The sequence below is a fragment of the Rattus norvegicus genome, chromosome 1 (assembly GCF_036323735.1).
Source record: "Rattus norvegicus strain BN/NHsdMcwi chromosome 1, GRCr8, whole genome shotgun sequence".
Taxonomy (NCBI): domain Eukaryota; kingdom Metazoa; phylum Chordata; class Mammalia; order Rodentia; family Muridae; genus Rattus; species Rattus norvegicus.
Window position 1 is genome coordinate 133,391,498 of NC_086019.1, and position 13,023 is coordinate 133,404,520.

A 13,023-nucleotide genomic window follows, 5' to 3' on the forward strand; every position below is an offset into this window, starting at 1 on the left:
GAGAAAAGGTTATCCTAAGCTGGCAGTTGTTTAAAAAAAAAATGTTACAATCATCAGAGGTCTCTGGTTGCCTGTGATCTGGGTTTGCTGCCCTCCAGGGTTCTTGCCCCTGAAGAGCTTGGCTAAGAAGTTGCCCGCGCCAGTCCTTAGCAAGGTCTAGGTTGTATGGGTCTCATTTCCACCCAGGATGGGAACACTTCTGTTGTATGAACAAAGTGGCTTGCCTATAGATCAATACATTAAAGTGTTTTTGTTGTTGTTGTTTTTAAAGAGAGTCGGGCCAGCTCTAAACACTGCAGGACCTCTGTCCAAGACCTCTCATTCTGCGGCCAGTTTCGAAAGAACTCTGGGGCTGTAGGGCAGGGTGCCCTACTCTACTCGGAACCCGGATAGGGACTCGGTTCCTTCTCTAGCTACGCAGTCCCGGGCCAGTCAGGAGCCCCTTTCCAGCTCTCCGCACTCCCTTAAATTTTTACTTCCAGCCCATTTTCTAACGTAAGCGCCCATCCAGACAGAACTCCAGCAGAAACCCCCGCAAATTCAGAGCGCAAAATCTTTCTTTCAAAGTCCACTTGAGTGCCTCCATTCTTCCCAGCGGGAGACAGAGAGCCGGGGAGCCTGGGAGGCGGGTAGGTAGGTGGCCCCTCTCCGAACACACTGCACACACACACACACACACACACACACACACACACACACACACACACACACACACACCATTTGCACCTCTGTTCAAGTATTTTACTGTGTGCCTAGAGCTTCTCTGTATTCCTCTACTGTGGATTTGAGGACCTGAGAGTAGCAACAGATCCCATGGATACCGGACCAGTCTTCTAAACTTCCAGAACGCGAAGTTTCCTGGCTCGCATAGGCAACTTGAGTGCTTTTGGTGGGCTCCGGATTGGAGTCCGAATTTTCTTCGGCTTTGCACAGGAGACCTGACCAGCCTGTCAGTCGGCCTGTATAGTTTAGCCTTTGCACCCCAACCCTAGAGTGTTTCCCTTGACCGGGACAAGATTCAAATCTTGAAAGATTTGAATTTAGGAAACCTATCAGAGCAATGTCTCTGCACAGTTCTCCCCCCCCCCCGCCCCAACCCCACCTACGTACATCATTGTGTTCAAAAAGCAGAAGATCTTTCCCGTCCCCTGCCACCACCCCCACTCCCACCCCCACCCCGTCTTCTCTTCCACACTTCTCAACACATAATATGTTCACTGCAGAGACACACACAGAAATCTCCCTTCTAATGGTCATGATTTGGGGCTCAAGAAGATTCAAATTCATTCATAGTATTCGGAAAAAAAAAAAAAAAAACCTCCCTATTTGTTTCCCTGAGATAGCCAGGCAAAGTTAAAACAGTCAAAGCAACATTAAATCAGTTCCCTTTTCTGTTCCTGAAGTTTGTCCAATCACGTATAGTAATCGTTTTTCTGGTTCTCATTTTTGCTTCTTTGCAGTTGTTGTTGTTGTTGTTGTTGTTGTTGTTGTTGTTGTTGTTGTTGTTGTTGTTTCCCAGGGTGGTGTCTGGCTGCTCCCCTTTCTGTCTGTCTGGCTGTCTACCCAATCCCTTGCTTCTCCTTTCAGAGTTTCTTAGATTATTCTATTCACATTTAAGTCAGTGTCATCGGGATTTTCTTATTGTTTTCCTCCTAGTGGGCCAATCGTTGGGACAATTGATTTATTTGATCCAGGAAGTGCTGATATCTTGGGGAGAGGGAGCAAAATTCGAGTGAGCGCTTACTCACGATATTTTTTTAAATGACAGTCAGGTCAATCTTACGAGGATTGAAGGGGATGTGCCTGTGTTTAAGTATATATTCATGGGCATACGTATATAATAATGACTGTAGACGCTGATATGTATAGAGTTGCCAATGTTGACGAGTTGTCTAGTGTCAAAGTGGAGATTGATCTTAGAGTGTAAACTAAATGAGGAATCATCCCAGTGAGGGAAATGAGAAGCAAAATAATCTAAACATGTAATAGTCAGTCATTAATTATGAAGTCCAAAATTCTTTTGAACGTCCTATGCTTGCTAGAAATGAACCATTCAGGGTGGTTTTGTTGTTTGCTTTTGTTGTTTTGGTTGATGTTTGCTTGTTGTTTCTGTCTTTTATTGGAAATAAGAACCCAAATTCTTGTTAACTAAATGGAAGTTTTAGGACTAAGATGTAGTTTTCTCTTTCCTTTCTTACTACGACTTTTTCATCCACAGGATCACAGGCATGTCAGAATATCTGGAGAGAGACAGAGAGTAGGCAGACAGACAGACACACATGCTCACACACGGGATGGGGGGGAGAGACAGGCAGACAGACAGAAAGACAGAAAACCTAGGGAGTGAAGTCCTACAGCCATGGCCATCTTTGCATCAAAAATTTTCCAGACCTCTATTTTTTATTGTGATCCTACTGATCTGAGTTTGAAATGCGAGCGCAGTGAAGCCCCTAAGCCTTCAATCCTGTGAAATTTTCAAAAGATCTCTAGAAGCAATCTCAAGCCGTCTGACCCCTGACAGGCACCGATCTCTTTATTCCTCCGGCTGCCAGCACTTCATTTGTTGGGATATCTTTCAGATTTGCACCTCCGGATGACAAACCTGAGTGTTTATTATGTGAACATGAATCGGAAATCTCCAAGCCCGTACAAAAGCACCATCTTAAACATAATATTTAATTTCTCAGTCTAAGTGCCAGCCTCTGTATTTGGTTTTCATTAGCTTAAATATTTTTCCAGGTCTCCTCGTGTGTCACTTTGATATTTAGATGATTCTCTTTTTTAATCATCATTTCCCCCTTGAAAAAAAAATCTTCTCTCTCCAGTGTCTGAAAGTGCTCTTACAACCTCAGGCAACCAGGATGAACTGCCTGGCATCTAGCCTTGGGAAGCAAGTGACATGGGACACTTCTCTAAGCAAGATGAGGGTTTAGTTCCTCTCTCCCTCTCTCTCCGTCTCTCTCTCTCTCACCACACACACACACACACACACACACACACACACACACACACACACACACTCAGCTTGTTTTTTAACCAGCAGTCAGTGCTGGCTGTGGACCAATGATGACCCTCCATTTGATTCCATTTTATTTTCTTCCTGGCTTTTTAGATTCCTTTTATTTTTATTTAAAACAAAACAAAACCTCAGAAAGTGCAGGGAAAACCTTCCATGTTTCAAACATGTCTCGTTTGGGGGAGGCAGTATATCCCTGAGTGTATTGAGTTTTAAATTTTCTATCCAAATCAATGATTCCTGCCCTGGGCATTCATTCCTGCCCTGCTGCTGTGGAGCTAGAGGGCACTGAGGAGGGACAGGGAGTAGATTGGCATATTTCCTGAGATAGAACTGCTGTATTTAAATTGCCATCTGCCAAATAAATATTCCACCTATAAGCCATTGGGGTAGAGACATTGAAGGCCCTTGTCCTAGTCTCAGCCTCTGACCGGAGTTTTAGAGCCCAACAGGTCGCCCTGTTGAATGAGTTTAGACAGAGACAAAACTGCACCCAAGCGGACCCTGAGGATGATTCACCAATATGAAGCAGTCCCGGGTCCAGAGAAGGTGGGCTGACACCCCCTCTACGTGTTTGGATGCCGTGCTGCTATGATTAACTTATTAAACCCCCTCGTAATTATTTTAATTTGACTGGAAAAATACTTTGGGCAGAGATAGGACATGTTTGTATTTACCTCCCCCCCACACACCACACACACCCATAAAACCTGTGTTAAAACAAATGTTACTTTCCTCTCTGGGTACATGGGCCCTCCCTTTTTGAAATAGACCAGAGGAACTGCCATTAGATCGAATGGCAAGTCTTTATGGAAAGTGTTTTGCATAATTACATACCAAAGCCAGAACAGTCACCTCCACATTTTATGGGTCACAAACCATCAACAATTGCCACATTATTGTCCACGAAACCTTCGTCCCTTCATTGATGGAGCGGACTCCACTGCCTAATCTAGAACGGGAGAGGATGGAAATTTCTTCTAATAAGAACCCAAGAAGATTATGTCCTCAGTGACGCCGTGTTTACATATAGTTATAAAGTTCAGAGAAGCGAAGGGGAGTGGGAAGGAAATCGGACTAGGCCTGATTAAGAACGCGCATCCGTGTAATATAGATAGTGCCTCAAAAGCGGAGGCTGAATACCTCTCCCCTTTCAGTTTCGACCCCTTTTCTACCTTTGTGATGCTGTAATTAAGATATTCTTATTTAGACAGCTTCTCTGGTAACTGAATAATATTAGCCCCTTTGATGTCAAACTTTTGACAGTTATCACACCAGCACTGGGCAATTTAGCACAAATGCCCTCCTTTAAAAAAAAAAAAAAAAGAAGAGAGAGAGATAGAAACCCCCAGCGTCTTTGAAGAAATCTAATAAGTGTGATCCTTATCACCAGACGATTTAAATCGCCGCCGACAGGCCGCCCAGCTATGAATTACATTCGCTTTATACATAATAAAGCCGAATTTGGGTTTCAGTTCATTGCTGCGGTCCTAGGGTGGAAGAACTAACTGCATCACCTCTCGTCTGAATCTCTAAACACTTGCTCAGATGAGGAGAGAGCACCCAAGATTACCAGGCCAGGGAGAGGACGTTGCGGAGATGGGGACTAGCGAAGGCAAAGCCAAGCGCCCTCTCCCCAGTTCCAGGGAGTTGGGCAGGACCAGACACCCACTCTCGGGATGAGAAGTCGCCTTGCTTTCCTAGCCTGGCCGCCAAATTTGGGATTTGCCAGATGGTGGGATTATCTTCGCGTCTGTTACTGTGTGTGTGTGTGTGTGTGTGTGTGTGTGTGTGTGTGTGTGAGAGAGAGAGAGAGAGAGAGAGAGAGAGAGAGAGAGAGAGAGAGAGAGAGAAGTAAAGAAAAGAGAGTCAATACTGAGAAATCCAGAGACTGAGCTGGCTCATATAAAATGCTCACTCGTTTTCCCTTTAACCGCTTTGGGCCCTGCCACCTTCTGGACCCTCACCCGAGCCCTTGGCATCTCGGATTGGCCTCGCCTCAGGCACAAACAACACCAGTGCCATCCGTGTCCCTGGGCGTCGGCTCCCTGCCTAAGTCTCAGGACCCGAAGCCTAGTGCCCAGATGCAAAGAGCAAGGAGTTGGGGGGTGGGGTACGAGCAAGTCTCCAGGAAAGAAGAGTGGGTGGGTATGAGAGTTGTTAAGGGAGTGGAGCAAAGGGCGGATTGGGAGAAGCGGGACTGGAATAAGGACACCTGGAAGGCATTGTCTTTGCTAGAGACACCTGTCAATCTCTGCTCAGGGGTCTTGGGGCCAGGGGCGGGGAGGCCGCCGCTCTCCTTGGTGATGTCATCTCGGAGTCTCGTCCCTAAGGAGGGTGGGAATGGCTCCGAGGGCGCAGAGCCCAGAGGGCTTAGAAAAGCGTGGGGGAGGAAAAGAGAAAATAAACAGAAGTAGCTCTCTCGGCTGGCAATTTACATGGAAATCAATAATCCAACTTTAATGTTATTTTTAATCTTCCCTGACCGTCTTGCCTTTTCACTGGGGGAGAGGGGATGGGGTTACAGCAGCCCATCCCTCAACCCACACAATCGCTGGGGAAGCCTTGTTATCTCAAATCCTGATGCAACCGACCCTTCCCCCAGATCCACACCCCACCCCCCTTTTCTGCGGGTCGTTCCAAACGCTGCCTTCAGGCATGAGAAGGAAACACTTGGGGACGAGTTTTGAAAGTCTTCCGATACTGCACCGGGTGAAGGGGGAGTTAATTAACGCCAGGCTTGCTCAGCGAGTGGGAGAGGGGGCCTCGGCGTGGGTGGGCGGGCCAGGTCGCATGCTGAGGTGCGCGCGGTGCGGGAGGCGCGGGATCTGGAGGCCCGAACTTGCAGGCCTTTGCTAGCAGGAGGTGATCAGAGGTGGCTTGGGCAGGGAGCGCTGAGATGCCCCCAAGGAGATCCCCAGTTAATCCTGGGGAATTCTGATCTCCCACCTACTGGGTCCCCACTCCCAACCCACCCTGTGCTACAGAACTCTCATTCTTTTCGGCCGGAGCTAATTAGCAGCCTGCCAGCGGCCTGATTTATGGAAACGCTCGGGCGGGCGGAGACGCACCGCTAGCGGAGCTCCGGCTGCCTCCGGGCGGAGCGAAGGAGGAGTCTCCACCGACCTCCTCCGACGAATTTCCCTCCTCCCTGCCGGTTGGGGGGGTGGGGGGGAAGAAGTTGCTGTTTCATTGCTTCGACCTGGCTAGTCCAGGAGCCTACCCCTCGCCCTAACTACCTTAGCCTACGGCGCAGGGATGTCTAGGTTCCTGTGGGCAAGGCGGGGACTGTGACCCAGCCTCAGCTCCCCGCCAGTGTTGAGGCCACCAGGTTTCAGCTCCAGCTGACCAGAAGTTCAGCTAGAATCGGACCCTTTCAGCCCTGGGTTGAATTTCAGTCCAAGGTCCCCAGTGAAGGGACACCGGATCTGAAGGCTCTTAGGACGCCGCTGGAGGACCAAATCAAATCTCCAGGCATGAAGGAGAGATGGGCATCCGTAAAGGGACAGACTCATATGTCTTTGTGTGGATCCTAGAGGCCACCAGCAGTGTTCCTTTCCAGTTTCTAGTTTCTATTTGGTGTTGTCCTCCAATGAGAGCCTCTCTTCGGTCCAAGCGAGTGCCCAGCCAGCGAAAGGCCATTACTAGAAGTATTTAGCCAGTGGTTTACCCCCCCCCAAAAAAAACCCAGCAAAATCTGATGTTTGCCTTCCTGGGTTGTTGTGCGGGACCGAGGAGGAAGGGGAAAAGCAGATCTCCCCTTTTCCCATTGACCCCAGTAGTGAGGGTGGAGGGAAAGGGGGAGGTGAAGGACAGAGGAATCTCAGCATGGACCTGTTGCTGGCATTCAAGCAACCCTTCTGCTCTTCAGGAAGGCACTGTTTGCCCATGTTTCTCCAAAATGCACCAGAGGGACTCGATCGACCTTGAGAGCATCTGTACCCACTGGAAGCATTTGAAAGGGGCAAAATAGGCAGACCCAGGGGCCAGAGGCTCGGAGTTAAACTGGACTGCACCCCGTTTCTCTCTCAAACCTCACCCTAACAACCCAGGCCTTTCTGGGTTGAAATGGAAGTGGTAGTGACAGATTATCTCTACAAGCTCGTGTAAACTTAAAAACAATGCATCGCTCTGCCCTTTTCAGAAGTTTTTTGATCTCCTGGCTGCTACAAGAGCAGCATCAGCAACCTTCCCCTCAAACCTGCAGGCACCTGTCATCTCCCACCTATAGGCCCTCAGTTCCCCTCTCTTTATGGAGACCAGTTTGTGTTTGAAAGCCCTAAGTTTCCTAACAGATTGAGAAAATTTAGTAAAACACACACACACACACACACACACAGAGAGAGAGAGAGAGAGAGAGAGAGAGAGAGAGAGAGAGAGAGAGAGAGGAGAGGAGAGAGACACACAGAGAGGAAGGAGCGACACAGAGAAAAAAGCAGAAATAAAAAACATTTTCAAATGGTAATCGTTAATTCGTAAAGTTTTCCAAACCCATGAAAGACTGTGGAACTGAGCCTTGCTCTCCCTCTATAATGTGACATTCAGAACCTTGAGTGTCTGTGGCCTCTCTGAATTCCCCACTGTCCTAAGGCCTGTCATCTGCCTGGCCTGGACACATTATGGTAACCCAAATCTACCCCTGGTATGAGTACCAGGGGAGGCCCACAGGTTCACCAGCCTATCTCCCTTTGGCTCACTGTGGAGCTTGAACCTCTCCTTGCTCCCGTGACGTTCTCCAGACCAAAGCCTCACTGCATCAGGTTGCTGATGGGCCAACTGCAGCCCAACGAATGCAGGAGGTTAGGTGCCCAAATAACATCCCCACCCCACCCCCGTTTGTCTTTCTCAAAGCTGATTTATAGCAATCGACAGGTTAAAGGCTCCTCTGACATCATTATTTTTAAAAGCTGTCTATTTCTCAACCGTCACCTTTCATCACTTAGCACAAATAAATACTCGAAGAAATGAATTGGAAAAGACTTTCAGAGCATGTTTATAATTCTTGATCATCCGTTAACATTCCTAATGACCTGGCCCTCTTAGTTTCTGTAGATTCCTACGTTGGGTTCAAAATCCTGCCGTTTCTGCTTTAAAATTTCGAGGAAAGTAGGCGAAGTGGGGGCTAAAAGAGACAAGTTTGCAACGGGGTGAGGGGAAAGGAAAGTTTCCTGGCAGCCTGAAGGCACAGGCCAGTTCTGAAGGCCACTGAGGAAGGGGCATCCCATGAGTCAGGAGACCCAGTAGAACCAGAAGAAGAGGCCCTCGGAGCAGGAGCACCAATTTGCATGACTGTTGGTCCTCCTAGCCCCACTGCAAAGCCACAGTGACGTCTCCATTTTACAGGAGTGCTGCTCAGGGGGACCACTGCCACTGTCACGTCGATCACCATTTCCGAAGGGTTAGTCTAAGGGGCTTTTTCCTCTCCTGCAGCTTTTAACTTGGCGTTTATGAGCCTGAGACCCGGCAAATGTAGAAGCGAGGTGGAAACGAAACCGCGTGGATTGAAATTCACGCGATATATCCAAATTGTTTCTTCACTTTTGCTGCCATTTATTAGGGATCTCCCTCTCCAGCAATGGGGTGCAAAATATAACTAAATAAAGGAAGGAAAGAAAATGTACAGAAAAGAAAACAGAAAAGAAATGGCAGTAAAGAAAAAAAGAAAAGCTAAAAGAAAAAAAAAGATCCAGTTTGAGAAACAAAATGAAGGCCATCAGATGCACACACACACACTCACGCACGCACGCGCGCGCACACGCACGCTTCTCATTCCTCATCCTCCTCTTCTTTCTTGTTCTTTCTTTGATGGGGTGTATGTGGAGGTGAGAGGATGGGAGGCTGAGTCGATAGAGCTGGGTGGATGGCGAAGAAACCTCCGTGTTTTTAGCCAGCCCATCGCAGATGGGAAGACAGGGAGAACGACTCCAGCCTGAGGTCCCTCTGCAGCATTCTAGACCGGGTTCCGGTCCCACCACGAGTTGGAACTTTACAGATACCAGGAAAGACCCAACACAGAGCCCGGCCAGGGCCTTGGTGGGGCTGCTCTCCCTGCAGCCACTCCCATTCCCCCCGCCAGAAGTGACTTAGGGTTTTCTCTTACTCATGTGGCCACTAGGCCTTGGAGGGTCCGAGTACCCTTGTACTCTGCACCCAACGTTTAGGAACTCTGCGTTTACATCGCGCTAAGGACTGCAGCCTTCTAGAGCAAACTCGACGAAGCTGGTGCTCGGCTGCGGAAACCCGGGCGCAGTGCAGTGCCCTGGAGCGCCACCTCGCTTCGGAAACTGGAATAACGCGACCAAGACTTCCACTCTCCTGCAGCCTAACTTGTTCTTTTTCCTTTATTAAAATCTCCAAAGAAGCCGAAACGTACAGGCCTCTTTCCCCACTGGTGCAAAATCAAAACAAAAACCACCCCATCGTCTGTGACCCACAAATCTTAGAATAGATGAGTAATGGAAGAAAAACACAGAAGCATACTTTCACTAATCAACTGTAGTCACCTAAGCTGCATTCAGAGAAAAGATGAAATGAATGAAACACGTAGTCAGGAGGCCACCAGGTCAGGCTGCGGTGTGCTTTAAGTCATTCCACTGTGGCCAATGCAAATGTCTTCCATGAAACAGGGGCCCATGGAGTTAAAAACCTCCCAGATACGATTTCCACAGAAATCCATTCATTCTGACCCCTGGGGTATCACAGAGGCTTTGCCAGGCCAGTGGCTGGTCTATCAGAGCCTGGCTCCTCTCCGTTTTCAGTCTTGCCGAGACATAATCAGCAAACACAATCCTCAGCACGTCTGCCTTTCGACCAATGAAAGTAGCAACAGCCAGGAATTATGAATTACACAGCATTATTTTCCTCCAATATGCAACTGGCTATTTGCCCTTGTTTCAGCCAGTGGGTCAGTTAAGAGGTTTATCTACCCTTAAATATATCCACTAGACTAGACTATAAAATATACAGAATTAACTCACTGATGAGCTGTGGTGAGTCTTTGTTTCATTTTCTTTTTCACCCCAGAGGCAAGTGTAATAAGAAACAACACCCTTTCCATGCTGAAAATAAGTTTTGGATGTGTAGCACTTGATTTTAGACCAGTGAGGTTTATCTGTTTTGAAAGGAACATCGAACTTCCATCTAACTTAGTTTTTACGTACATATTTGACTGATTCTCTCTCTCTCTCTCTCTCTCTCTCTCTCTCTCTCTCTCTCTGTGTGTGTGTGTGTGTGTGTGTGTGTGTGTAATGTTCAATAGATTCCACAGGTAATCCGATGACCAACCTGAGGACTGTGAGTGGAGGGAAAGATAAGGTGGTGGCATTGAAACTTCTATATTTTTCTACCTGAGCAAGCCAAACTTAGCCTTTTAGAAAACTTCGTGTTTCTTGGAGTTGGTAGCAGCTGGGCAGGAGATGGAGTGAGTGTCCTGCCTCTCTACATGCTAGGCAGATTAGAAGGCTCTCAGGGCTCCCACTCAGAAATTATAGGGCTGCACCAGGAAAATAGCCAGTTTAGTTTTCTGGCTGGCTTGTCCCTTTTCCATTAAGCTAAAAGAGGTTCCTGAGAGATCATACCAGAAAGAGATCTTAGATTCCTAGCAGGACTTAAGGGGTATCCTTTAAGGAGCCAACTGCAGAGGGGTGGTTGGGTTCTCAGGAGTTCCTAGGCTTTGGGGTGGGGGGGGGATGCTAACTTGTGGAGAAGACGGTGGCTGGCAGACTCTGGGAGCTAAATGGCAATTCCTGAGAGGGCCCTAACATCCACTGAGAAGTGGCAATAAGGTACAGAGACGAAAACAGAAGGAAGAACGTTCATAAGAACTTCAAGTCACAGGGCTCCAATTTGAAGGAGGTTCTGAATCCTAAATCGGAAACGTTCTCTTCTCTCTTTCCCTCTTTCCTGCTCTCTCCATTTCTTTCTCTTCCACCGGCCTCTTCTCGATTCATATTTTCTGAGATCAGCCACCTCCAATCCCACCCCACCCCCACATACAGACAGGCGCACACAAAATAAAGCCTTTGGATTAAAAAAAAATATTTTCTTGCTATTACACTTCCTACCGCAAGATGCGGTGCAAGAGTTAGTGTTATGGCTATGCCAGTGTTCCCCCACACAAGCAATGCTCGCACAGGATGTTGCTAATGACTCGGGAATTAGAGTGAGCCTGAGCCTGGGAGAAGGAAGAGAGAAAAGAGAACTACCGAGGAGAGGGACATTTTCATTAGAGAACGGGGGTGGGAGCGAATCACATTTAATCAGCTCTAATAATCTCATCAGTATATCAGATTTCAAGGTTCTCTCTGCTTAAGAGTGTGAGCTAGAGAGAATCCAGTATCCTTTTAACCACCACTTTTGGGGGGCATATTAATAACAATCATGTTTACAGTTATATGAAGAACTCTCCTTTGGGAGGGATCAAACATTAGAAATCGCTTAGTACTAGATTCAAGGCTAGTCCAGGACTCGGGCCCTTTGAAGGCTGTGGGGACCTGGTCATCAATTACCCAAGGGCCTTTATGCAAGGCAGAGAGGCCAAAGAAACTCAAGGCTCGCTCATCTATTAGGACACACAAATGGACAAGCGCCTGTGAAGTAGTAGGGGGTAATCCAGGGTAACGCAGTTGGGCTCTGGAGCAGCCGGCAGGTGCAGCAGCCAGCGGTCGCCTGCCAGGCCTGCGCTAGATGGAGGCGAAATGTCCCTCCGGGCTCGGAACTCCCCTGTGCCCTCCCTTGGGACCAGCTATTTAGGGGTGCATGAGGTTTCGAGATTCCTACCGTGGCCCAGGCTGGTCCCACCGCCCTGCAGTCTGCTTCTGCACCCCGGGGCATACGAGGAGGGCATCCCCTCGGGGCTGCGGCCCTTTGAACCAGGGAGCCCTTAGCTCCCTCTCGGACGCGAGGAGCTCGCTGGAGGCCCGGCAGCGGAGCCGAGTGTGGGTGGCGGGTGGGGTTGAAGGGGAGTGGGGGAGGCGGGAGGGACAGAGGGGCGGAGGCGGGAGCGGGGCGTTAAGCCTGGAAGCTTGGCTGTTTACCCAAATGATTTTCTTTTCAGGCCGGAGACGCCAATGAGACAAGATCAAACTGCCCTCCAAGCAGTGCATGTGGGGCGTGAGTGTGTGTGTGTGTGTGTGTGTGTGTGTGTGTGTGTGTGTCCCCTTTGCAAGCAGGGCTTTGTGAATGGGGGCTCCAGAACTCTGGCTGGGAGGAAGGAGAAGCGCGACCCGGCCACCAGCGCCTCCTCCCGGGGACTGGGAAAAGCTTGGTGTGTAGCGTGCCTTAGTGCAGGGAAGGACCGCCCAGGCGTGCATTAGTCCTAAGAGATTGAGAAAGAGAACCAACTACAGAGGCGAGATGCAGAGAGCTAAGGCCCGCATCCTTAAAGGTCAAGACGGGAGATTCAAGGTCATGTGAGGGTAGAAGGACAGAATAAAACCCCATCGTCCTTCTAACCGGTTGATTTTTGACCCATTTAAAGCGTCCGTCTAGTCCGTCTAACTCGTTAGGCCATTGGTTTCTTCCTGACTCCTGGCTCCAGATCTATTGCCTGAAAATTGGGGCAAGGTTTCAGCGACTTAGGTACAATGCAGACTGTGAAATGCACTGTTAGGACGGCGCCTGGGTCTTCACATCACAAAATGGTTAAGGATCAATAGGGCAAAGGTTGTCTATCTTACCAAAATTTTTGATTTTTAAAGGAAGCTAGACCCAAAATTATCCGTTAGCTGGGCAGAAAGAAAGAAAGAAAGAAAGAGAAAAGAAGGAAGAAGGAAAGAAGAAAGAAAAGAAAGGAGAGAGGGAGGGACAGAGGGAGGGAGGGAGGGAGGGAGGGAGGGAGGGAGAGAGAGAGAGAGAGAGAGAGAGAGAGAGAGAGAGAGAGAGAGAGAGAGAAGAGGAGAGGAGCATAATCTGGCTAAATTTGAGCTACAGCACCATTATGCTGGATGTGACTCCTGCAGCTGACCCAAGGAGCCACATGGGGGCTAAAAGGTCGTTTGAGATAATAA

General features: G+C 48.6%; 1 long non-coding RNA gene across 1 annotated transcript in view; it reads right to left on the reverse strand.

The window, feature by feature from the left end:
• Positions 1 to 12,741, reverse strand: part of LOC102553173 (uncharacterized) — a 49,151-nt gene extending 36,410 nt beyond the window's left edge. Inside the window, exon 1 of the long non-coding RNA XR_005499217.2 lies at positions 11,795 to 12,741. This is a non-coding gene — a long non-coding RNA (uncharacterized LOC102553173). The remainder of the gene's footprint in view (positions 1 to 11,794) is intronic.
• Positions 12,742 to 13,023: the final 282 nt, after the last annotated feature.